The following is a 25444-nucleotide window of genomic DNA, read 5'->3' as shown; positions in this document are numbered from 1 at the left end:
TCACCAACGCGGTTACTGCCAAGGTCCACTTAACAACGGACACGTGGACAAGCACAGGCGGGCAGGGCCACTATATCTCCCTGACGGCACATTGGGTGAATTTAGTGTAGGCTGGGACAGAGTCAGAGCCTGGGACCACTCACGTTCTACCCACCCCCAGAATTGCGGGCCCCAGCTCAGTGCTGGTATCTGCGGCGGTGTATGCTTCCTCCACTAAACCACCCTCCTCCTCCAACGCAACCTCTGTCTCGCAATCAAGATGTGTCAGCAGCAGCACGTCGCCAGCAGTCGGTGTTGCGCGGCGTGGCAGCACAGCGGTGGGCAAGCGTCAGCAGGCCGTGCTGAAACTACTCAGCTTAGGAGAGAAGAGGCACACGGCCCACGAACTGCTGCAGGGTCTGACAGAGCAGACCGACTGCTGGCTTGCGCCGCTGAGCCTCCAACCGGGCATGGTCGTGTGTGACAACGGCCGTAACCTGGTGGCGGCTCTGCAGCTCGGCAGCCTCACGCACGTGCCATGCCTGGCCCACGTCTTTAATTTGGTGGTTCAGCGCTTTCTGAAAAGCTACCCACGCTTGTCAGACCTGCTCGGAAAGGTGTGCCAGCTCTGCGCACATTTCCGCAACTCCAAGATGGACGCTGCCACCCTGCGGACCCTGCAACATCGGTTTAATCTGCCAGTGCACCGACTACTGTGCGACGTGCCCACACAGTGGAACTCTACGCTCCACATGTTGGCCAGGCTCTATGAGCAGCGTAGAGCTATAGTGGAATACCAACTCCAACATGGGTGGCGTAGTGGGAGTCAGCCTCCTCAATTCTTTACAGAAGAGTGGGCCTGGTTGGCAGACATCTGCCAGGTCCTTGGAAACTTTGAGGAGTCTACCCAGATGGTGAGCGGGGATGCTGCAATCATTAGCGTCACCATTCCTCTGCTATGCCTCTTGAGACATTCCCTGCAAAGCATAAAGGCAGACGCTTTGCACTCGGAAACGGAGGCGTGGGAAGACAGTATGTCGCTGGATAGTCAGAGCACCCTCATGTCTATATCTCAGCGCGTTGAGGAGGAGGAGGAGGGGGAGGAGCATGAGGAGGAGGCGGAAGAGACAGCTTGGCCCACTGCTGAGGGTACCCATGCTGCTTGCCTGCCATCCTTTCAGCGTGTATGGCCTGAGGAGGAGGAGGAGGAGGATCCTGAAAGTGATCTTCCTAGTGAGGACAGCCATGTGTTGCGTACAGGTACCCTGGCACACATGGCTGACTTCATGTTAGGATGCCTTTCTCGTGACCCTCGCGTTACACGCATTCTGGCCACTACGGATTACTGGGTGTACACACTGCTCGACCCACGGTATAAGGAGAACCTTTCCACTCTCCTACCCGAAGAGGAAAGGGGTTCGAGAATGATGCTATACCACAGGGCGCTGGTGGACAAACTGATGGTAAACTTCCCATCCGACAGCGCTAGTGGCAGAAGGCGCAGTTCCGAGGGCCAGGTAGCAGGGGAGGCGCAGAGATCAGGCGGCATGTACAGCGCAGGCAGGGGAACATTCTCCAAGGCCTTTGCCAGCTTTATGGCTCCCCAGCAACACTGTGTCACCGCTACCCAGTCAAGGCTGAGTTGGCGGGAGCACTGTAAAAGGATGGTGAGGGAGTACATAGCCGATCGCACGACCGTCCTAGGTGACGCCTCTGCCCCCTACAACTACTGGGTGTCGAAGCTGGACACGTAGTCTGAACTCGCGCTGTATGCCCTGGAGGTGCTTGCTTGTCCTGCAGCTAGCGTCTTGTCAGAGAGGGTGTTTAGTGCGGCTGGGGGAATGATCACGGATAAGCATACCTGCCTGTCAACCGACAGTGCCGACAGGCTTACACTCATCAAGATGAACAAAGCCTGGATTTCCCCAGACTTCTCTTCTTCACCAGCGGACAGCAGCGATACCTAAGCAATACGTAGGCTGCACCCGCGGATGGAAGCATTGTTGTCTATCACCCTCAAAAACGTGGACCTTTTAGCTTCATCAATCTGTGCATAATATTCCTCCTCCTCCTCCTGCTCCTCCTCCTGAACCCTGACGTAATCACGCCGAACGGGCAATTTTTCTTAGGCCCACAAGGCTCAGTCATATAATTTTTGTAAACAATTTTTATACGTTTCAATGCTTATTAAAGCGTTGAAACTTGCACCTGAACCAATTTTTATTTTAACTGGGCTGCCTCCAGGCCTAGTTACCAATTAAGCCACATTAACCAATTCACCAATTTTTTGGGGCCCTCCCCTACAGTGTAATCCAATTAATTTTTTGCCCACCTGCATTACAGCTGACGTTACATCAGCTGTGCTGGGCACTGTAATGGGATATATTTATGTACCGCCGGTGGGTTCCAGGGAGCCACCCATGCTGTCTGTCTACACGGAGTTGTAACTACATGTGTAAGCTTCTAAAGAAACCCAGTCTGACTGGGGCATGCAGTGTGGGCCGAAGCCCACCTGCATTTAACATGACATAACCTCAGCTGTGATGGGCAATGCTATGGGATATATTTATGTGCCGCCGGTGGCTTCCTGGCACCCACCCATGCTGTCGGTCCACAGGGACTTCACAATAGGGAGTTGTACCTGTCTGTGTCTATAAATTAAAAAGCCCGGTCAGGTTGTGGCATGCAGTGTGGGCCGAAGCCCACCTGCATTTAATCGGACGTTACCTCAGCTGTGATGGGCACTGCAATGGGATACATTAATGTACAGCCAGTGGGTTCCAGGGAGCCACCCATGCTGTGGGTGCACACGGAATTCCCATTGCGGAGTTGTACCTGCCTGTGACTATTTATAAAAAACCGCGGTCTGACTGGGGCATGCAGACACCTTGACAGAATGAATAGTGTGTGGCACATAGGTTCCCCATTGCTATGCCCACGTGTGCAGCTCCTGATGGCGGTGGCACAGGATTATATTTCTCATTGCTTCTGTACAGCATTGTGGGCTATCACCCCGCCCCTTTTAAAGAGGGTCGCTGCCTAGCCGTGCCAACCCTCTGCAGTGTGTGCCTGCGGTTCCTCCTCATGGCAGACACACTTATAAATAGACATGAGGGTGGCGTGGCATGAGCGCAGCTGAAGGCTGCGCAGGGACACTTTGGTGTGCGCTGTGGACACTGCGTCGTGCGCGGGGGGGGTTGGGCAGCATGTAACCCAGGAGAAGTGGCAGCGGAGTGTCATGCAGGCAGTGATTGTGCTTTGTTGGAGGTAGTGTGGTGCTTAGCTAAGGTATGCATTGCTAATGAGGGCTTTTCAGGAGTAAAAGTTGTTGGGCTGGGCACTCTTGCCGCTATTGTGGCTTAATAGTGGGACCTGGGAACTTGAGATGCAGCCCAACATGTAGCCCCTCGCCTGCCCTATCCGTTGCTGTGTCGTTCCCATCACTTTCTTGAATTGCCCCGATTTTCCCAAATGGAAACCTTAGCGAGCATCGGCGATATACAAAAATGCTCGGGTCGCCCATTGACTTCAATGGGGTTCGTTACTCGAAACGAACCCTCGAGCATCGCGATAATTGCGTCCCGAGTAACGAGCACCCGAGCATTTTGGTGCTCGCTCATCTCTAGTAAAGATGGCCTTCTTTAATTAAACACCTATATGCTTTGGAAGAACTGGGTCTATAGCTCCTTCAATTATCCCATCCCCACAGCCCCTCGTATATAGTATGTGCTATCTTACTGTCTTGAGGCTTTACTGACTGTCTTAGACCTTCACACAGCTCATAAAGATGAGCGATTTGTCCCTGCACTGCAATGTGGGAAACAAATTGCAGCATGTTCTATCTTTCTGCGTGCTCTCACATTGTTTTTTTATGGGGTCAGCGACCGCATCACCCCATGTGCTAGGCGCACGCAATGCGATGCTAGGCTTTACTATTGAAAACAATAGAAAACAGAAACATGCTAAGGGTGCATTCAGATGACCGTATATTGGCTGGGTTTTCACGCCCAGCCCATATACGGCGTCTCTCTCTGCAGGGGGAGAGGCTGGAAGAGCCAGGAGCAGTGCTCTGAGCTCCCGCCCCTTCTCTGCCTCCTCTCCGCCCCTCTGCACTATTAGCAACGAGAAGAGGCGGAACAGGGGTGGGGCTAAGTTTCAGGAATTAGCTCTGCCCCCACCCCGCCTCTCCTCATTGAAAATAGTGTAGAGGGGTGGAGAGGAGGCAGAGAGTGGGCGGGAGCTCAGAGCACTGCTCCTGGCTCTTCCAGCCTCCTCCCTCTGCAGAGAGGGATGACGAATATCGGCTGGGCGTGAAAACCGAGCCGATATGCAGTTGTCTGAATGCACCCTAAGACTGAGACAAAAGCTTTAGTAATGACAGCCAATAGTCTGTTTTTGTGTGAATGTAGCCTTACACAGGCAGAGTTTTTGCCCATATTGAGGGATAAACGGTATAGCAAATGGATCAGCACTTGTTTATCTCCCATTTGCATCTTGCAATTATTGTGAATATGGAGATGAATGATCATTAATGCCATCATCCAGCCACATACAGTTTGCACAAGTTGGCAGCCCCTGTTTACATGGGATGTGCTGCTAAAACAACAGTGTGTCAGGTGGACGGATTTAGATCCGCCTTGCCACACACCAGTTTGACTTAAGGCTATTCAAGGAAGCAGCACATGGAAAACTTCGGTGTTAACTAGAGATGAGCGAACGTACTCGTCCGAGCTTGATACTCGTTCGAGTATTAGCGTGTTCGAGATGCTCGTTACTAGAGACGAGTACCACACGATGTTCGAGTTACTTTCACTTTCATCTCTGAGACGTTAGCGCGCTTTTCTGGCCAATAGAAAGACAGGGAAGGCATTACAACTTCCCCCTGTGACGTTCAAGCCCTATACCACCCCCCTGCAATGAGTGGCTGGCGAGATCAAGTGTTACCCGAGTATATAAATCGGCCCCTCCCGCGGCTCGTCACAGATGCATTCTGACAGAGATCAGGGAAAGTGCTGTTGGTGCCGGAGCTACTATATGGAGAGCTTTAGGAGTTATTTTAGGCTTCAAGAACCCCAACGGTCCTTCTTAGGGCCACATCTGACCGTGTGCAGTACTGTTGAGGCTGCTTTTAGCAGTGTTGCACAATTTTTTTTTTGTATATCGGCCGTGCAGAGCATTGCGTCCGCAGTCTGCAGTCATTGTACAGAGTATAGGGCCAGTACTGGTGAGGCAGGGAAAGAGATATTCAGGCTATATAGGCAGTGGGCTTTTTCCAAAAAATTGATCGCCGTCATCCCGCCAGAGGGAAACAGTATACATAATATTATACGCTGCCTACAGTATCTATCTACTGGGGGTAGTAGTCGTAATTAATACGCAGCTAAGCGTTACAGCAGGCTTGCGCAAAATTGTTTCCTGGATCTGCTGTCTCTGTTACATGATCGCCGTCATCTCGCCAGAGGGAAACAGTATACATAATATTATACGCTGCCTACAGTATCTGTCTGCTGTATCAGTTCAGCATTTAAAAAAAATAGAAGCAAAATACTTAAAGGGGTTGTCCCGCGGGTTTTTTTTTTTTTTCAATAGCCCCCCCGTTCGGCGCGAGACAAACCAGATGCAGGGGTAAAAAAAGAAAAACGTCCGGTACTTACCCGAATCCCGGCGCTGCTGCGACTTCGTACTTACCTTGCTAAGATGGCCGCCGGGATCTTCACCCTCGGTGGATCGCAGGTCTTCTGAGCGGTCCATTGCCGATTCCAGCCTCCTGATTGGCTGGAATCGGCACACGTGACGGGGCGGAGCTACGAGGAGCCGCTCTCCGGCACGAGCAGCCCCATTCAGAAGAAAGAAGACCGGACTGCGCAAGCGCGTCTAATCGGGCGATTAGACGCTGAAATTAGACGGCACCATGGAGACGAGGACGCTAGCAACGGAACAGGTAAGTGAATGACTTCTGTATGGCTCATAATTAATGCACGATGTACATTACAAAGTGCATTAATATGGCCATACAGAAGTGTATAACCCCACTTGCTTTCGCGGGACAACCCCTTTAAGGCCTACTATTGGCCTTTGGCCACTTGACTGCTTCTGCAATGTGAATTCCACTAGCTCAGTCATACGCACCTACGTCTCACTACAGGCGTGCGAAAAATTGTTTCTTGGCTCTTGCTGTGCGTTCGGTAAGGGAAGTCAGCCTCCAACCACAGGCCAATAAGCGGCACATTTAATTACAGCGTTCTGTTTCTGCACTGCTGGTAATACAGCATGCTGAGGGGTAGGGGTAGGCCTAGAGGACATGGACGCGGGCGAGGACGCGGAGGCCCAAGTCAGAGTGTGGGCACAGGCCGAGCTCCTGATCCAGGTGTATCGCAGCCGACTGCTGCGGGATTAGGAGAGAGGCACGTTTCTGGCGTCCCCACATTCATCTCACAATTAATGGGTCCACGCGGTAGACCTTTATTAGAAAATGAGCAGTCTGAGCAGGTCCTGTCGTGGATGGCAGAAAGTGCATCCAGCAATCTATCGACCACCCAGAATTCTGCGCCGTCCACTGCTGCAACTCTGAATCCTCTGGCTGCTGCTCCTCCTTCCTCCCAGCCTCCTCACTCCATTACAATGACACATTCTGAGGAGCAGGCAGACTCCCAGGAACTGTTCCTGGGCCCCTGCCCAGAATGGCCAGCAATGGTTCCTCTCCCACTGGAGGAGTTTGTCGTGACCGATGCCCAACCTTTGGAAAGTTCCCGGGGTCCGGGGGATGAGGCTGGGGACTTCCGGCAACTGTCTCAAGAGCTTTCAGTGGGTGAGGAGGACGATGACGATGAGACACAATTGTCTATCACTCAGGTAGTAGTAATTAGAGTAAGTCCGAGGGAGGAGCGCACAGAGGATTCGGAGGAAGAGCAGCAGGACGATGAGGTGACTGACCCCACCTGGTTTGCTACGCATACTGAGGACAGGTCTTCAGAGGGGGAGGCAAGTGCAGCAGCAGGGCAGGTTGGAAGAGGCAGTGCGGTGGCCAGGGGTAGAGGCAGGGCCAGACCAAATAATCCACCAACTGTTTCCCAAAGCGCCCCCTCGCGCCATGCCACCCTGCAGAGGCCGAGGTGCTCAAAGGTCTGGCAGTTTTTCACTGAGTGTGCAGACGACCGACGAACAGTGGTGTGCAACCTTTGTCGCGCCAAGATCAGCCGGGGAGCCACCACCACCAGCCTCACCACCACCAGCATGCGCAGACATATGATGGCCAAGCACCCCACAAGGTGGGACGAAGGACGTTCACCGCCTCCGGTTTGCATCGCTGCCTCTCCCCCTGTGCCCCAACCTGCCACTGAGATCCAACCCCCCTCTCAGGACACAGGCACTACCGTCTCCTGGCCTGCACCCACACCCTCACCTCCGCTGTGGTCGGCCCCATCCACCAATGTCTCTCAGCGCACCGTCCAGCCGTCGCTAGCGCAAGTGTTGGAGCGTAAGCGCAAGTACGCCGCCACGCACCCGCACGCTCAAGCGTTAAACGTGCACATAGCCAAATTTATCAGCCTGGAGATGCTGCCGTATAGGCTTGTGGAAACGGAGGCTTTCAAAGGTATGATGGCGGCGGCGGCCCCGCGCTACTCAGTTCCCAGTCGCCACTACTTTTCCCGATGTGCCGTCCCCGCCCTGCATGACCACGTCTCCCGCAACATTGAACGTGCCATCACCAACGCGGTTACTGCCAAGGTCCACTTAACAACGGACACGTGGACAAGCACAGGCGGGCAGGATCACTATATCTCCCTGACGGCACATTGGGTGAATTTAGTGGAGGCTGGGACAGAGTCAGAGCCTGGGACCGCTCACGTCCTACCCACCCCCAGAATTGCGGGCCCCAGCTCGGTGGTGGTATATGCGGCGGTGTATGCTTCCTCCACTAAACCACCCTCCTCCTCCTCCTCCTACGCAACCTCTGTCTCGCAATCAAGATGTATCAGCAGCAGCACGTCGCCAGCAGTCGGTGTCGCGCGGCACGGCAGCACAGTGGTGGGCAAACGTCAGCAGGCCGTGCTGAAACTACTCAGCTTAGGGGAGAGGATGCACACGGCCCACGAACTGCTGCAGGGTCTGACAGAGCAGACCGACCGCTGGCTTGCGCCGCTGAGCCTCCAACCGGGCATGGTCGTGTGTGACAACGGCCGTAACCTGGTGGCGGCTCTGCAGCTCAACAGCCTCACGCACGTGCCATGCCTGGCCCACGTCTTTAATTTGGTGGTTCAGCGCTTTCTGAAAAGCTACCCACGCTTGTCAGACCTGCTCGGAAAGGTGTGCCAGCTCTGCGCACATTTCCACAAGTCCCACACGGACGCTGCCACCCTGCGCACCCTGCAACATCGGTTTCATCTGCCAGTGCACCGACTGCTGTACGATGTGCCCACACGGTGGAACTCTACGCTCCACATGCTGGCCAGGCTCTATGAGCAGCGTAGAGCTATAGTGGAATACCAACTCCAACATGGGCGGCGCAGTGGGAGTCAGCCTCCTCAATTCTTTACAGAAGAGTGGCCTGGTTGGCAGACATCTGCCAGGTCCTTGGAAACTTTGAGGAGTCTGCTCAGATGGTGAGCGGCGATGCTGCAATCATTAGCGTCACCATTCCTCTGCTATGCCTCTTGAGAAGTTCCCTGCAAAGCATAAAGGCAGATGCTTTGCGCTCGGAAACAGAGGCGGGGGAAGACAGTATGTCGCTGGATAGTCAGAGCACCCTCCTGTCTATATCTCAGCGCGTTGAGGAGGAGGAGGAGAAGGAGCATGAGGAGGATGAGGAGGAGGGGGAAGAGACAGCTTGGCCCAATGCTGAGGGTACCCATGCTGCTTGCCTGCCATCCTTTCAGCGTGTATGGCCTGAGGAGGAGGAGGATCCTGAAAGTGATCTTCCTAGTGAGGACAGCCATGTGTTGCATACAGGTACCCTGGCACACATGGCTGACTTCATGTTAGGATGCCTTTCTCGTGACCCTCGCGTTACACGCATTCTGGCCACTACAGATTACTGGGTGTACACACTGCTCGACCCACGGTATAAGGAGAACCTTTCCATTCTCATACCCGAAGAGGAAAGGGGTTCGAGAGTGATGCTATACCACAGGACCCTGGCGGACAAACTGATGGTAAAATTCCCATCTGACAGCGCTAGTGGCCGAAGGCGCAGTTCCGAGGGCCAGGTAGCAGGGGAGGCGCAGAGATCAGGCAGCATGTACAGCACAGGCAGGGGAACACTCTCTAAGGCCTTTGACAGCTTTCTGGCTCCCCAGCAAGACTGTGTCACCGCTTCCCAGTCAAGGCTGAGTCGGCGGGAGCACTGTAAAAGGATGGTGAGGGAGTACATAGCCGATCACACGACCGTCTTCCGTGACGCCTCTGCCCCCTACAACTACTGGGTGTCGAAGCTGGACACGTGGCCTGAACTCGCACTGTATGCCCTGGAGGTGCTTGCTTGTCCTGCGTCTAGCGTCTTGTCAGAGAGGGTGTTTAGTGCGGCTGGGGGAATCATCACAGATAAGCGTACCTGCCTGTCAACCGACAGTGCCGACAGGCTTACACTCATAAAGATGAACAAAGCCTGGATTTCCCCAGACTTCTCTTCTCCACCAGCGGACAGCAGTGATAGCTAAACAATACGTAGGCTGCACCCGCGGATGGAAGCATTGTTCTCTATCACCATCCAAAACGTGGACCTTTTAGCTTCATCAATCTGTGTATAATATTCATCCTCCTCCTCCTACTCCTCCTCCCTAAACCTGACATAATCACGCCGAACGGGCAATTTTTCTTAGGCCCACAAGGCTCAGTCATATAATTTTTGTAAACAATTTTTATACGTTTCAATGCTCATTAAAGCGTTGAAACTTTCACCTGAACCAATTTTTATTTTAACTGGGCTGCCTCCAGGCCTAGTTACCAATTAAGCCACATTAACCAAAGCGATTAATGGGTTTCACCTGCCCTCTTGGTTGGGCATGGGCAATTTTTCTGAGGTACATTAGTACTGTTGGTACACCAATTTTTTGGGGCCCTCGCCTACAGTGTAATCCAATTAATTTTTTGCCCACCTGCATTAAAGCTGACGTTACATCAGCTGTGATGGGCACTGCAATGGGATATATTTATGTACCGCCGGTGGCTTCCTGGCACCCACCCATGCTGTCGGTCCACAGGGAGTTGTAACTGCATGTGTCCACTTCTAAAGAACCCCAGTCTGACTGGGGCATGCAGTGTGGGCCGAAGCCCACCTGCATTTAACATGACATTACCTCAGCTGCGATGGGCAACGCAATGGGATATATTTATGTACCGCCGTTGGGTTCCAGGGAGCCACCCATGCTGTGGGTGCACATGGAATTCCCATTGCGGAGTTGTACCTGCCTGTGACTATTTATAAAAAACCGCGGTCTGACTGGGGCATGCAGACACCTTGACAGAATGAATAGTGTGTGGCACATAGGTTCCTCATTGCTATGCCCACGTGTGCAGCTCCTGATGGCGGTGGCACAGGATTATATTTCTCGTTGCTTTTGTACAGCATTGTGGGCTATCGCCCCACCCCTTTTAAAGAGGGTCGCTGCCTAGCCGTGCCAACCCTCTGCAGTGTGTGCCTGCGGTTCCTCCTCATGGCAGACGCACTTATAAATAGACATGGGGGTGGTGTGGCATGAGGGCAGCTGAAGGCTGCGCAGGGACACTATGGTGTGCGCTGTGGACACTGCGTCGTGCGGGGGGGGGGGGGGGGGGGGGGTTGGCAGCACGTAACCCAGGAGACGTGGCAGCGGAGTGTCATGCAGGCAGTGATTGTGCTTTGTTGGAGGTAGTGTGGTGCTTAGCTAAGGTATGCATTGCTAATGAGGGCTTTTCAGGAGTAAAAGTTGTTGGGAGGGGGGGGGGGGCCCACTATTGCCGCTATTGCCGCTATTGTGGCTTAATAGTGGGACCTGGGAACTTGAGAGGCAGCCCAACATGTAGCCCCTCACCTGCCCTATCTGTTGCTGTGTCGTTCCCATCACTTTCTTGAATTGCCCAGATTTTCACACATGGAAACCTTAGCGAGCATCGGCGATATACAAAAATGCTCGAGTCGCCCATTGACTTCAATGGGGTTCGTTACTCGAAACGAACCCTCGAGCATCGCGATAATTTTGTCCCGAGTAACGAGCACCCGAGCATTTTGGTGCTCGCTCATCTCTAGTGTTAACCCCTGATCTGTCCAAGCAGGATATGGTTTGGCTGCAGGGTCCCCAAGCTGTTACAAGGATAGTTAGAGTAATGCGGCTGCTGATGCTGCACTGGGCCAAGCTGCAGTACCTGATGATGTGAACAGGTGGATATCCAAAGAACTGGCTATAATCAGAGATTGTGGCACAATAAGCATAATTCATATAACTTGATTGACCCGATGTTCGCTACGAAAATGTAAAATGTTTCAAAAGTGTTGGTTGTGAACTTCTAAATCTGTTTGGTTAGGTGATTATTTAGAGTGTCACTTTGTATTTGGAGCAGATATCTAATATAAAAACACCTCTCTGTTTGTCTGTCTTTCTCTCTGTTTGTCTGTTTCTCTCATTGTCTGTCTCTCGGTCTACCTATCTCTCTATCTGTCTCGTTTATTGTCTCTCTTTTGTTGTCCGTCTAGCTCTCTCTTTCTGTCTCTCTCTGTTTCTCGCTCTCTATTGCTCTTTCCTTCTGTCTCTCTATTGCTCTCTCTCTGTTTCTCTATCACTCTCTTTTTCTGTCTGTCTCTCTATCACTCTGTCTCTTTATTGCCCTTTTTCTGTCTATCGCTCTCTATCACTCTCTCTCTCTCTATTGTTCTTTTTCAGTCTATCGCTCTCTCTCTCTGTCTATCGCTTTCTCTCTGTGTCTCTATTGCTTTTTCTCTCGCTGTTGCTCCCTCTATCGCTCTCTTTCTCTATTGCTCTCACTCTGTGTCTCTATTGCTCTTTCTCTCACTGTGTCTCTCTCTCTATTGTTGTCTCACTCTGTCTATTGCTCTCTATCGTCTCTCTATTGCTGTCTCCCTCTATCGCTCTTTCTCTCTATCTATCGCTCTCTTACTCTCTATCTCAGACTCCCTCTTGCTAATTTTTTGAAAGGGATAATTTGTTCAGCTCTATTCCACGTGATGGATTTGACTTCCTCCCATAATTCATCAGGGTCTTTTTCGAAGGTGCTGAGGGCTTCAAATCTATTATTCACTTGGACTGTGTATCATGAAGGGACATTGTATAGATTGAAACAGCGTATTGCTGGTGACTAGAGATGAGTAAACGTGCTCGTTTAGAGCAATTACTTGAACGAGTATCGCTTTTTTGAGTAACTACCTACTTGGGCGAAAAGATTCGGGAGGCGCCGAGTGGAGCGGGGGGTTGCAGGGGGAAACAGGGGGAGCTCTCACTCTCTCTCCCCCCGCAACCCGTCGCTCCCCCCCCCCCCCCCCGGCGCCCCCCGAATCTTTTCGCCTGATTAGGCAGTTACTCGAAAAAAGCGATACTCATTCGAGTAATTGCTCTAAATGAGCACATTCGCTCATCTCTACTGGTGACCTTTTGATGTTGCTGAATCTGAGCTTGATTTTTGCAACTATTATCTGGTGATTTGAGCCGCAGTCTGCACCAGGAAATGTCCTCATGGCCAGTATCGGTCTTTTCCAAAGCAGTTGACATAGGAAGTAGTCGATTTGGTTTAATTGCACACTATTTGGGGTCGTCCATGTGTACAAAACAGTGTTTCAGCTGCTCAAACCATGTGTTCATGATTGATAGGCAATTTTCCGTGCTACATTGGACCATATGGTCACGTGAATTATTGCGCTTGCCCAATCCGAATTTTCCAAGAACTGGTAGATCTTCTCCAGAGCCAATTTTTGGACTGAAATCCCCTATTATAAAAGTGATATCCTTGGCAGGGGTCTGATTGATTGATTGATTGCTTGCTGGAGACTGGCGTAGAATTTTTCAATGTCCTCTTCTGTTGCATTGTTAGTGGGCACACAAACTTGCAGAATTGTGATCAAGCTAGAATTCCTATTAATGTGTATGGATATGATTCTATTGTTTAGGACATTGAAACAATACACAGCTTTGGCGACTGTCTGGTTTGTGATGAATGCCACTCCATTGCATCTGATGGTGTCATTGCTGGAGTAGAAAACGGTGTAGTTGTTGCTATTGAAAAAACCTTTTTGCTGTCCAGTGAAGCTCGTTGATACCCAACAGCTCAATGTTGAGCCATTGCACTTAAATTTTTATGATTTCTAATTTGCCTATGTTCAAGCCATGGGCGTTCCAAGTGCTGATGTTGTGAATCTTTAAGAAACGCAAACTGTATCAGCAGACCAGTGTACAAATGGCGTTCTAGAAGAGAAAACAAGGGGATCTGCTATCTTGGACCTAATTCTTACCAGCAGGGAGGAAATGGTTGAGGAAGTAAGGGTGGCTGGGACCTTAGGAGGCAGTGATTGTGCTATCTGTGAATTTTAGATAAAAAGGAGAGGAATACCTGAGAAAACTCAAACCTCAAGGTTGGTTTTCAGAAATGCAGATTTTAATAAACTATAAAAGAGGGTAGGAAGAATCCAGCAGCTAGATGTTCTTAAGGACAAAAGTGTCCAAGAAGGTTGGGAAATAGTGCGAAATGAGATTCTCAAAGCACAATTGTTAACAATCCCTAAAAGAAGGAAGAATTGGAAGCATTTAAAGAGACCAGGATGGATGAACACAGAACTTGCATTTATGTTAAAAATGAATAAAAATTGTTTATCAAATGGAAAAAGGGGGGAATATCTAAAGAAGAATATAATGTGGTCTGCAGAAACTGTAGGGCAAGTGTGAGAAAAGCTAAAGCTGATAATGAATTTAGGCTTGCAACATAGGCCAAAAGCAATAAAAAGGATTTTAGAGGTATGTAAAAAACAAAAGAAAAGTCAAAGATGCTATTGGAGGCTTACAGGATGAAAATGGTAAATTGGTCAAGAATTATGTTGAGAAGGCTGAATTTTTAAATTCCTATTTTATATCTGTTTTCTCTCAGAAAGTAGATGGAACATCAGCTGATGTTCCCTATGCTAGTAAAGAGAGATGATGATGGAACACTTAGCTAACTTAAATGAATTCAAGTCTCCAGATCCAGATTAATTAGATCCTAGGGATGCTAAAGGAAGCAGCAAAGGTAATGGCTGAACCGCTTGCCATAATCTTTTAAAATTCCTGGAGAACAGGAGACGTTCCAGAAGATTGGAAAAGGGTAAATGTTCTCCCTATCTTCAAAAAAGGGAAGAAGGTGGAACTACAGGCCTGTGAGCGTGACTTCTATACCGCAAAAGATCTTTGAACAAATTATTAAACAGCATGTATGCAAGTACTTGCATAAAAATGGACTAATTAACCAGAGCCAGCATCGGTTCGTAACAAACAAGTCATGTCAGACTAATCTAATTTCCTTTTACAAGAATCGCCAACTGGGTTGATCAGAGAAATGCAGTGGATATAGTATATCTTGACTTTAGTAAAGCATTTGACAAAGTATCTCATACCATACTAATTGAAAAAAATGACCAAATATGGGATAGACAAGGCAACTGTTAGGTGGATTCACAACTGGCTGAATGATCGTACTCAAAGAGTGGTCATAAATGACTGCACATCCAAGTGGAAGAATGTATCAAGTGGGGTACCACAAGGTTCTGTCCTAGGCCCAGTGTTGTTCAACCTTTTTCTAAATGATCTGGAGGAGGGATTTGATGGGACACTGATCAAATTTGCAGAAAGCACAAAGCTAGGAGGGATAGCTAACACTAGAGGAGAGAGGGAGTATTCAAACAGATCTAGAAAAGCTTGAACAGCAACTAACAGAATGGTATTTAACAAGGAGAAATGCAAAGTCCTACATCTGGGCAAGAAAAATGAAAAAAGCACATACAGAATGGGAGGAATTGGGCTAAGCCGCAGCACGTGAAAAGACTCGGGTATACTAATAGATCATAGACTAAACATGAGCGAACAATGTGATGCAGCAGCCAAAAAGGCAAACACAATTTTTGGGATGTATTAAGAGAAGCATGGAGTCTAGAGGTAATTATCCCCCTCTACTCTTCCTTAGTCAGACCTCATCTGGAATATTGTATCCAGTTCTGGGCACCCCACTTTAAAAAAGACATAGACAAACTGGAGCAAATTCAAGAAGAGTTACCAAGATGGTGAGTGGTCTGCAAATCATGTCCTATGAGGACCGGTTAAAGGATCTAAGAATGTTTAGCTTGCAAAAAAAGAATGCTGAGAGGAGACTTAATAGCTGTATACAAATATCTGAAGGGCTGTCACAATGCAGAGGGATCAGCCCTATTCTCATTTGCACAAGGAAAGACTAGAAGCAATGGGATGAAACTGAAAGGGAGGAGACATAGATTAGATATTAGAAAAAACTTTCTGATAGTGATCTGACGGTGATCAATGAGTGGAACAGGTCACAACAGGAGGTGGTGAGTTCTCCTTCAATGGAAGTGTTCAAACAAAGGCTGGACAAATATCTGTCTGGGATGATTAGGGAATCCTGCACTGAGCAGAGGGTTGGACCAGATGACCCAGAAGGTCCCCTCCAACTCTACCATTCTATGATTCTATGACCATATTTGAACACATTTGGTTTTGATCCATGAAGTATTTTGGCAGTGGCAGTGGAGTAGTTTGCAATTGCTTTCCCAACCTTGAAATAACTGTTGATTCAAAATACACTTCTTTTTTCTGCAATACTGACTTTTTAATTCCTTTAGATAATTTTACACTATGCTGAATTATTGGGAGGAATTGTTGAAATTCCAGATTATCTGAATTTTACTTTAAAATTACTATAACTCTCTGCGTATCCCGTTCACAGCACCAATTAATGTATTACTGCAAAGAGCAAGACTTAGGTTTGGATACATCTTTAACCCCTTAACAACATGGCCTATTTTAGCCTTAAGGACCAATCCTTTTTTTTCACATCTGTCACTTTATGTGGTTTTTACACCGGCTGGAGAAATATAGTTATAAAACTATCTACAGCCAGAATACAGCAGCTGCTGCCATAGGCTCCTATGGGAGCCTGTGAAAGCTGCCAGAGAGGGGAGGTGGGAGGGAGTTTAGCAGCGTGACTGCTGAACTCCCTCACCCTCTCCGCCTCTTGATGGCTGTCTGCAATGAGAGGGGGCGGGACAGGGTGGGAGCTAGTGTGCTAATCACCCCCCCTATCCCAACCCCTTGCATTGCAGAGATCCGGCAAGGTGCAGAGAAGGGAAGGGAAGCGGGTTGGGGTTTAGCAGAGCTAAACTCTCTCCCTCCATCCGACGGTATCCCGGGCTCAGCTTATACTCGCCAGACTCAGGCCGCCTGAACAGGCGCATAAACGAGAGATGCAGCCATGACTTGGCCATGGCTTCCTCTCGTTTATGTGATTTTCGGATGCACTGTGGCCGTGACATGGCCGACTGAAAATTGCAGCGCCTGTGTGAAAAAGCCCTAAGCCAGATAGTCAAACACCACAAAATAGTTAATAATTTGCATTTCCCATTGGTCTAATTTTTACTGCAATAATTTTTTAGGTGTTAATTTATTCTTTTAGTACTCCACAAAGAAAAAGATTAAAAAAAAAAGGTCCACCAGGCAGCATGCACAGGCAGGAGGCAGCGGAAGGGCTACCATGAGCAAGGATCTAGAGCAATTGCTAAGTCCCGCTCGGTTCTTGGTGGGGACTGGGTGATGGCACCCTATTGGCTTAGTGGGAGTTCCAGGAGGTCGGTCTGGGTGAGCGGCAAGTGACACTGGGTTCTCTGTGGTGACCATGTGACATTGCCAAAGTGGTTGTGTCAGAGTCCCAGGAGGTCAGTCTGGGCGAATGGCAGGTCCCGCTGGGTGCGACTTGGTCCCCGGGGAAAACTGGGTTATGTCCACCCATGTGGCCGAGCTGGAGCTCCAGGAGGTAGGCATGGAAGAGTGGCATGTACCGCTGAGTCCCTCCCAGTATTTGGTGGGGACTGGGTGATGTCTGCCCAATTGGCTGGGTTCGAGTTCCAGGAGGTCAGATAGAGACAAGTTAAAATGAGTGGTCTGAGAACCAGTATGGGAAAAAACCTGGGTGTTAATGCTGGTCTGCTGTTAGGACTGGCAGGGCAGATGGACAGGGGATCCCTACACTAGCCTTCTCCCGTGTCCCAACCTACTTGCCCCCCAGAGCTAGGCCCCAGGGCGACGGTCCCTGCGCTGCACTAGTGACAGGGACCCCAAGGAAGGAGGGACAGGGAGACCGACAGGTGAGTACCGCATAGCTGACTGGAAGCAACAAATGAGCAGACCAAAGAGTAGTCGTGAAACAAGCAGGGTCAAACCGAAAGACATGTGTGGAGTGCAGGAGAGCGAAACAGAGGGAGAGTCAAATGAAAGCCCAAAGTCGAAACACACAGGAGTTAGGTCAATAATTGCAGGTGTAGGCAGAGAAGTCAAACCAAACACTGGCAACCAGAGTCTGGGCCAGCAAGGTATAAATGCAGAACTCCCGCCCAGAGGGGCAGGGCGAAGTTATATGATGACCGGAGGGAACCATAAAGCAGCCGCCCTCGGGCGGCGCGCACCAACCCGAGTGCTGCATGGCTGACCAACGGACAGGTGCGTCCATGCACGACATGGGGCACGCCGCCAGCCGCCGTGACCAACCACCAGAGTGGGGAAACCTCAGACAGAGCTGCCAGCCCGGGCCCCCGTAGCACTAGGATGAGCATCCCGCACCAACCGGACCTAGGCGCCCCCAGTGGTAACCCCATATCTGACATCTGCAATTCCAGGAGATCTGTTTGAGGCAGCTGATTTTTCTCTCATAGACTAAATAGGTCTAAAAATGGGCATCAGCAAAAAGTCATGCCTGGCAGTCTTGTACAGTACTGCAGGATAGGGTGGCCAGAACCAAGTGATGGCTTCCCGAGTAGCCAGGCTGGAATTCCAGGAGGTCAGCTTGGGTGAGTGGCAAGTCCCTCGGGGTCGCTCCCAGTTTTTGGTATGGACTGGGTTATAGCCATCCAAGTGGCTGTGTTGGAGTTCCAGGAGGTGGGCAAAGGCGAGCGACAAGTCTTTGGTGGGGACCATGTGATAGCAACCCAAGTGGCCATGTTAGAGTTCCAGGAGATCGGCCTGAGTGAGCGGCAAGTCCCGTCTGGTCCCTCCTGGTCTTTGGTGGGAACCAGGTGATATTCATCCAAGCGGTTGGATGGAGCCAATTTAAAATGAGGGGTCTTAGAACCGGGATGGGAAAAATCCTTGGCAGCTGATTTTCCTCACATAGATTGAATATGTCTAAAAATGGGGGTCAGCAAAAAGTCATGTCTGGCAGTTTTGAAAAGGACTGCTGGATAGTGTGACCGGAACTGGGTGATGGCTGCCCAAGTGGCCGGGCAAGAGTTCCAGGAGGTCAGCCTGGGTAAGTGGCAAGTCCCGCTGGGTCCCTCCTGGACTTTGGTAGAGACCGGGTGATGTCTGCCCAACTGACTGGGTGGAGTTCCAGGAGGTCAGCCTGGGGAAGCGACAAGTCCTGCCGGGTCCCTCCCGATCTTTGCTAGGGAGTGGGTGATGTCTGCCCAACTGGCCATGTCAGAGCCCCAGGAGGTTGGCCTGGGAAAGCGGCAAGTCCCACTGGGTTCCTCACAGCCGTTGGGGGGGGGGGGGGGACCGGGTGCTAATCGTTGAAGTGGCCAGGTTGTAGTTCCAGGAGGTTGGATAGAGCCGAGTGAAAATGAGGGGTCAGAACAATAGTTAAAGTCCCAATGCTCCAGGTGTGAGCTTTGAGGACGAAGCTGGCTGGCCATGCGGGGTGGCGGTTTCAGGAAGTTGGACTAAGGATCAGCTTTTGCCAATAGTTCTGAGAAAACTCATTATTCCAGGCTTACCATGCGGCAGTGCGGGTATATGAGTGGGGCTGGTGGAGCGAGAGGTCGGACCGTACCCTGGCCACCCCAGCGGCAAGGTGGGAGTTCAAGGAGGTTGGGCAGAGCCAAGGTGAAGCAGGGTTGCCCTGAACAGGGATGGGGAAAAGCCCAGGCATCCAGGCCGAGCTGTGGTTTCCAGGGAGGTGGGCTAAAGATGGTAGTTATCCACCAGTCAGCTGAACAGGCCTAAAGGAGGGCTAACAAAATGTGACCGCTGGGAGTTTGGCAGGACAACTAGGGGTGGAAAAGAGACCGAGTGATCGGAACCGGGTGATAGCCGCCTGGGTGGCTGGGTCGGAGTTCAATCATGTCAGGGAAAGCTGACAATTACTCCCCACTGGCTTCTTTTGTGGCCGCCAGAAAAAAAGGCAAAGTTCTAACACTCCAGTCGCGAGCTATGAGGGCAAACCTTGTGGGACATGCCGGTCGGCGGTGCGGGCATATGAGTAGGGCTGATGAGGCGAGAGGTTGGGACAGGGCCCCTGCCGCCCCAGCGGCCAGGTAGGAGTTCCAGGAGGTCGGGCAGAGCTGAGGTGAAGTGGGCGGTAAGAGTACCTGTATGAGAGAGAGTCTGGGCGGTCCATGCCGAGTGACTGTTCCAGGAAGGCAGGCCAAGTTGGTCGCTGTCCCCCGATAGAAGAAAGAGGTGTAAATTAAGGGCTGCCAAAACATCAGGATTAGAGATGAGCGAGCACCAAAATGCTCGGGTGCTCGTTACTCGGAACGAACTTATCGCGATGCTCGAGGGTTCGTTTCGAATAACGAACCCCATTGAAGTCAATGGGCGACCCGAGCATTTTTGTATTTTGCCGATGCTCGCTAAGGTTTTCATGTGTGAAAATCTGGGCAATTCAAGAAAGTGATGGGAACGACACAGCAACGGATAGGGCAGGCGAGGGGCTACGTGTTGGGCTGCATCTCAAGTTCACAGGTCCCACTATTAAGCCACAATAGCGGCAAGAGTGGCCCCCCCCTTCCCAACAACTTTTACTTCTGAAAAGCCCTCATTAGCAATGCATACCTTAGCTAAGCACCACACTACCTCCAACAAAGCACAATCACTGCCTGCATGACACTCCACTGCCACTTCTCCTGGGTTACATGCTGACCAACCGCCCCCCCTCCCCCCCACAGCGCACACCAAAGTGTCCCTGCGCAGTCTTCAGCTGCCCTCATGCCACACCACCCTCATGTCTATTTAGAAGTGCGTCTGCCATGAGGAGGAACCGCAGGCACACACTGCAGAGGGGTTGGCACGGCTAGGCAGCGACCCTCTTTAAAAGTGGTGGGGCGATAGCCCACAATGCTGTACAGAAGCAATGAGAAATAGAATCCTGTGCCACCGCCATCAGGAGCTGCACACGTGGGCATAGCAATGGGGAACCTATGTGCCACACACTATTCATTCTGTCAAGGTGTCTCTGCATGCCCCAGTCAGACTGGTAATATGTACCTTAACAGTAACCGCGTTGGTGGTAATGTGGTGGTGACTGCGGACCTAGTAGCGCGGTTTTATTTTGTTGGTTTTCGGAATGTGGCCAGGATTAAGTGGGCCGTGGCGGGGGGATGGTGGGGGGGCTCTCTTGTAGTGTCGGTAAAGGTGAAATTCTTGGACTGCCACCAGACGAACCAATGCAAAGGCATTTGGCAAGAATGTTTTCCCTGTTGGAGGAGGAGGGGGATGTTTTTGAGGCACTACGTGTCCTCTCCACGTGTCCGTGGTTATATGCACCTTAACAGTAACCGCGTTGGTGGTAATGTGGTGGTGACTGCGGACCTAGTAGCGCGGTTTTATTTTGTTGGTTTTCGGAATGTGGCCAGGATTAAGTGGGCCGTGGCGGGGGGATGGTGGGGGGGCTCTCTTGTAGTGTCGGTAAAGGTGAAATTCTTGGACTGCCACCAGACGAACCAATGCAAATGCATTTGCCAAGAATGTTTTCCCTGTTGGAGGAGGAGGGGGATGTTTTTGAGGCACTACGTGTCCTCTCCACGTGTCCGTGGTTATATGCACCTTAACAGTAACCGCGTTGGTGGGAAATGGCCTCGCCGCCATCATGTCTTTGGGAAGCCTCTGTTTCCACACCCCAGAGACATACCATTAGCAGCGGTATAGGCAGAGCCCAGAATTCGTAACATTTCAGCCGTAGCATTAGGACAGGCCCCACTAACATATCACTAGCAGCATTATAGCGGGAGCGCAGTCTTCGTTCCATGTCAGCAATAGTAGCACTCAAGACAGGCCCCAGTAACAATTCCGAAGCAGCAGTATAGTGGGAGCGCAGTCTTAGTTCCATTTCAGTAGCTGCAGTATAGCCAAGGCCCAAGTTACATTTATGTAGCTAAAGTGTAGGCCAAACCCACACACACTTCTGTACCATGAGTGCAGGCGAAGAACATACAAATTGCTATGATTACACTGTAGGTGAGGGCCCCAAAAAATTGGTGTACCAACAGTACTAATGTACCTCAGTAAAAATTGGCCATGCCCAACCAAGATGGCAGGTGAAACCCATTAATCACTTTGGTTAATGTGGCTTAAGTGGTAACTAGGCCTGGAGGCAGCCCAGTTTAACGAAAAATTGGTTCAAGTTAAAGTTTCAACGCTTTTAAGAGCATTGAAACATATAAAAATTGTTTCGAAAAATTAGATGAGTGAGCCTTGTGGCCCTAAGAAAAATTGCCCGTTCAGCGTGATTACGTGAGGTTTCAGGAGGAGGAGCAGGAGGAGGAGGAATATTAGACACAGATTGATGAAGCAGAAATGTCCCCGTTTTGGATGGTGAGAGAGAACGTAGCTTCCATCCGCGGGTGCAGCCTACGTATTGCTTACGTATCGCTGCTGTCCGCTGGTGGAGAAGAGAAGTCTGGGGAAATCCAGGCTTTGTTCATCTTGATGAGTGTTAGCCTGTCGGCACTGTCGGTTGACAGGCGGGTACGCTTATCTGTGATGATTCCCCCAGCCGCACTAAACACCCTCTCCGACAAGACGCTAGCCGCAGGACAAGCAAGCACCTCCAGGGCATACAGCGCTAGTTCAGGCCACGTGTCCAGCTTCGACACCCAGTAGTTGTAGGGGGCAGAGGCGTCACCGAGGATGGTCGTGCGATCGGCTACGTACTCTCACCATCCTTTTACAGTGCTCCCGCCGACTCAGCCTTGACTGGGGAGCGGTGACACAGTCTTGCTGGGGAGCCATAAAGCTGGCCAGGCCCTTAAAGACTGTTGCACTGTCTGGGCTGTACATGCTGCTCGATCTACGCACCTCCCCTGCTACCTGGCCCTCGGAACTGCGCCTTCTGCCACTAGCGCTGTCGGATGGGAATTTTACCATCAGCTTGTCCGCCAGGGTCCTGTGGTATAGCAACACTCTCGAACCCCTTTCCTCTTCGGGAATGAGACTGGGAAGGTTCTCCTTATAGCGTGGGTCGAGCAGTGTGTACACCCAGTAATCCGTAGTGGCCAGAATGCGTTGAATGCGAGGGTCACGAGAAAGGCATCCTAACATGAAGTCAGCCATGTGTGCCAGGGTACCTGTACGCAACACATGGCTGTCCGCACTAGGAAGATCACTTTCAGAATCCTCCTCCTCCTCCTCCTCCTCCTCCTCAGGCCATACACGCTGAAATGATGACAGGCAAGCAGCATGGGTACCGTCAGCAGTGGGCCAAGCTGTCTCTTCCCCCTCCTCCTCATCCTCCTCATCCTCCTCCTCCTCCTCCTCCTGAACGCGCTGAGATATAGACAGGAGGGTGCTCTGACTATCCAGCGACATACTGTCTTCCCCCGGCTCTGTTTCCGAGCGCAAAGCGGCTGCCTTTATGGTTTGCAGGGAAGTTCTCAAGATGCATAGCAGAGGAATGGTGACGCTAATGATTGCAGCATCGCCGCTCATCACCTGGGTAGACTGATCAAAGTTTCGAAGGACCTGGCAGATGTCTGCCAACCAGGCCCACTCTTCTGAAAAGAATTGAGGAGGCTGACTCCCACTGCGCCGCCCATGTTGGAGTTGGTATTCCACTATAGCTCTACGCTGCTCATAGAGCTTAGCCAACATGTGGAGCGTAGAGTTCCACCGTGTGGGCACGTCGCACAGCAGTCGGTGCAGTGGCAGATTAAAGCGATGTTGCAGGGTGCGCAGGGTGGCAGCGTCCGTGTGGGACTTGCGGAAATGTGCGCAGAGCCGGCGCACCTTTACGAGCAGGTCTGACAAGCGTGGGTAGCTTTTCAGAAAGCGCTGAACCACAAAATTAAAGACGTGGCCAGGCATGGCACGTGCGTGAGGCTGCCGAGCTGCAGAGCCGCCACCAGGTTACGGCCGTTGTCACACACGACCATGCCCGGTTGGAGGCTCAGCGGCGCAAGCCAACGGTCGGTCTGCTCTGTCAGACCCTGCAGCAGTTCGTGGGCCGTGTGCCTCCTATCTCCTAAGCTGAGTAGTTTCAGCACGGCCTGCTGACGCTTGCCCACCACTGTGCTGCCACGCCGCGCGACACCGACTGCTGGCGACGTCCTGCTGCTGCTGACACATCTAGATTGCGAGACAGAGGTTGAGGAGGAGGAGGAGGAGGGTGCTTTAGTGGAAGAAGCATACACCGCCGAACATACCACCACCGAGCTGGGGCCCGCAATTCTGGGGGTGGGTAGGACGTGAGCGGTCCCAGGCTCTGACTCTGTCCCAGCCTCCACTAAATTCACCCAATGTGCCGTCAGGGAGATGTAGTGGCCCTGGCCGCCTGTGCTTGTCCACGTGTCCGTAGTTAAGTGGACCTTGCCACTAACCGCATTGGTGAGGGCGCGTACAATGTTGCGGGAGACGTGGTCGTGCAGGGCTGGGACGGCACATCGGGAAAAGTAGTGGCGACTGGGAACTGAGTAGCGCGGGGCTGCCGCCTCCATCATAGCTTTGAAGGACTCCGTTTCCACAACCCTATACGGCAGCATCTCAAGGCTGATAAATTTGGCTATGTGGACGGTTAACGATTGAGCGTGCGGGCGCGTGGCGGCGTACTTGCGCTTGCGCTCCAACAGTTGCGCTAGCGACGGCTGGACGGTGCGGTGCGAGACATTGCTGGATGGGGCCGAGGACAGCGGAGGTGAGGGTGTGGGTGCAGGCCATGAGACGGTTGTGCCTGTGTCCTAAGAGGGAGGTTGGATCTCAGTGGCAGGTTGGGGCACAGGGGGAGAGGCAGCGGTGCAAACCGGAGGCGGTGAACGGCCTTCGTCCCACCTTGTGGGGTGCTTGGCCATCATATGTCTGCGCATGCTGGTGGTGGTGAGGCTGTTGGTGGTGGCTCCCCGGCTGATCTTGGCGCGACAAAGGTTGCACACCACTGTTCGTCGGTCGTCAGGCGTCTCTGTGAAAAACTGCCAGACCTTAGAGCACCTCGGCCTCTGCAGGGTTGCATGGCGCGAGGGGGCGCTTTTGGAAACAGTTGCTGGATTATTCGGTCTGGCCCTGCCTCTACCCCTGGCCACCGCACTGCCTCTTGCAACCTGCCCTGCTGATGCACTTGCCTCCCCCTCTGAAGACCTGTCCTGAGTAGGCGTTGCACACCAGGTGGGGTCAGTCACCTCATCGTCCTGCTGCTCTTCCTCCGAATCCTCTGTGCGCTGCTCCCTTGGACTTACTGCCCTTACTACTACCTCACTGCAAGACAACTGTGTCTCATCGTCATCGTCCTCCTGACCCACAGAAACTTCTTGAGACAGTTGGCGGAAGTCCCCAGCCTCTTCCCCCGGAACCCGGGAACTTTCGAATGGTTGGGCATCAGTGACGATAAACTCCTCTGGTGGGAGAGGAACCACTGCTGCCCAATCTGAGCAGGGGCCCGAGAACAGTTCCTGGGAGTGTTCCCGCTCCTGAGCATGTGTCATTGTAGTGGAGTGAGGAGGCTGGGAGGAAGGAGGAGCAGCAGACAGAGGATTCGGATTTGCAGCAGTGGACGGCGCAGAACTGTGGCTGGACGATAGGTTGCTCGAAGCACTTTCTGCCATCCAGGACAGGACCTGCTCACACTGCTCATTTTCTAATAAACGTCTCCCGCGTGGACCCATTAATTGGGCGATGAATGTGGGGACGCCAGAAACGTGCCTCTCTCCTAATCGCGCAGCAGTCGGCTGCGACACACCTGGATCAGGAGCTCGGCCTGTGCCCACACCCTCACTTGGGCCTACGCGTCCTCGGCCATGTCCACGTCCACGTCCTCTAGGCTTACCCCTACCCCTCAGCATGCTGTATTACCAGTGATTTGATTTCCCAGGCAGGAAATAAATTGGCGCAAGCCTGCAGGCCAAATATAATGTTTTCTCTTTTTTGCAAAGGGAAGGACCCACTGCGTATATTCAATGAACAATAACTTTTAGAACTGTAGTGTGGCCCTGAAAAAGTGACACACAACTTTAGTGTAGCAGAGTTATTAACTCTAGCAGAGCAGGTATTTGCCAGTCAGGAAAGACAATGGCGCAAGCCTGCAGTAAACCGTA

Source organism: Eleutherodactylus coqui, chromosome 1 (genome assembly GCF_035609145.1).
Source record: "Eleutherodactylus coqui strain aEleCoq1 chromosome 1, aEleCoq1.hap1, whole genome shotgun sequence".
In the NCBI taxonomy this organism is placed as follows: domain Eukaryota; kingdom Metazoa; phylum Chordata; class Amphibia; order Anura; family Eleutherodactylidae; genus Eleutherodactylus; species Eleutherodactylus coqui.
This window is presented reverse-complemented; position numbering follows the sequence as displayed.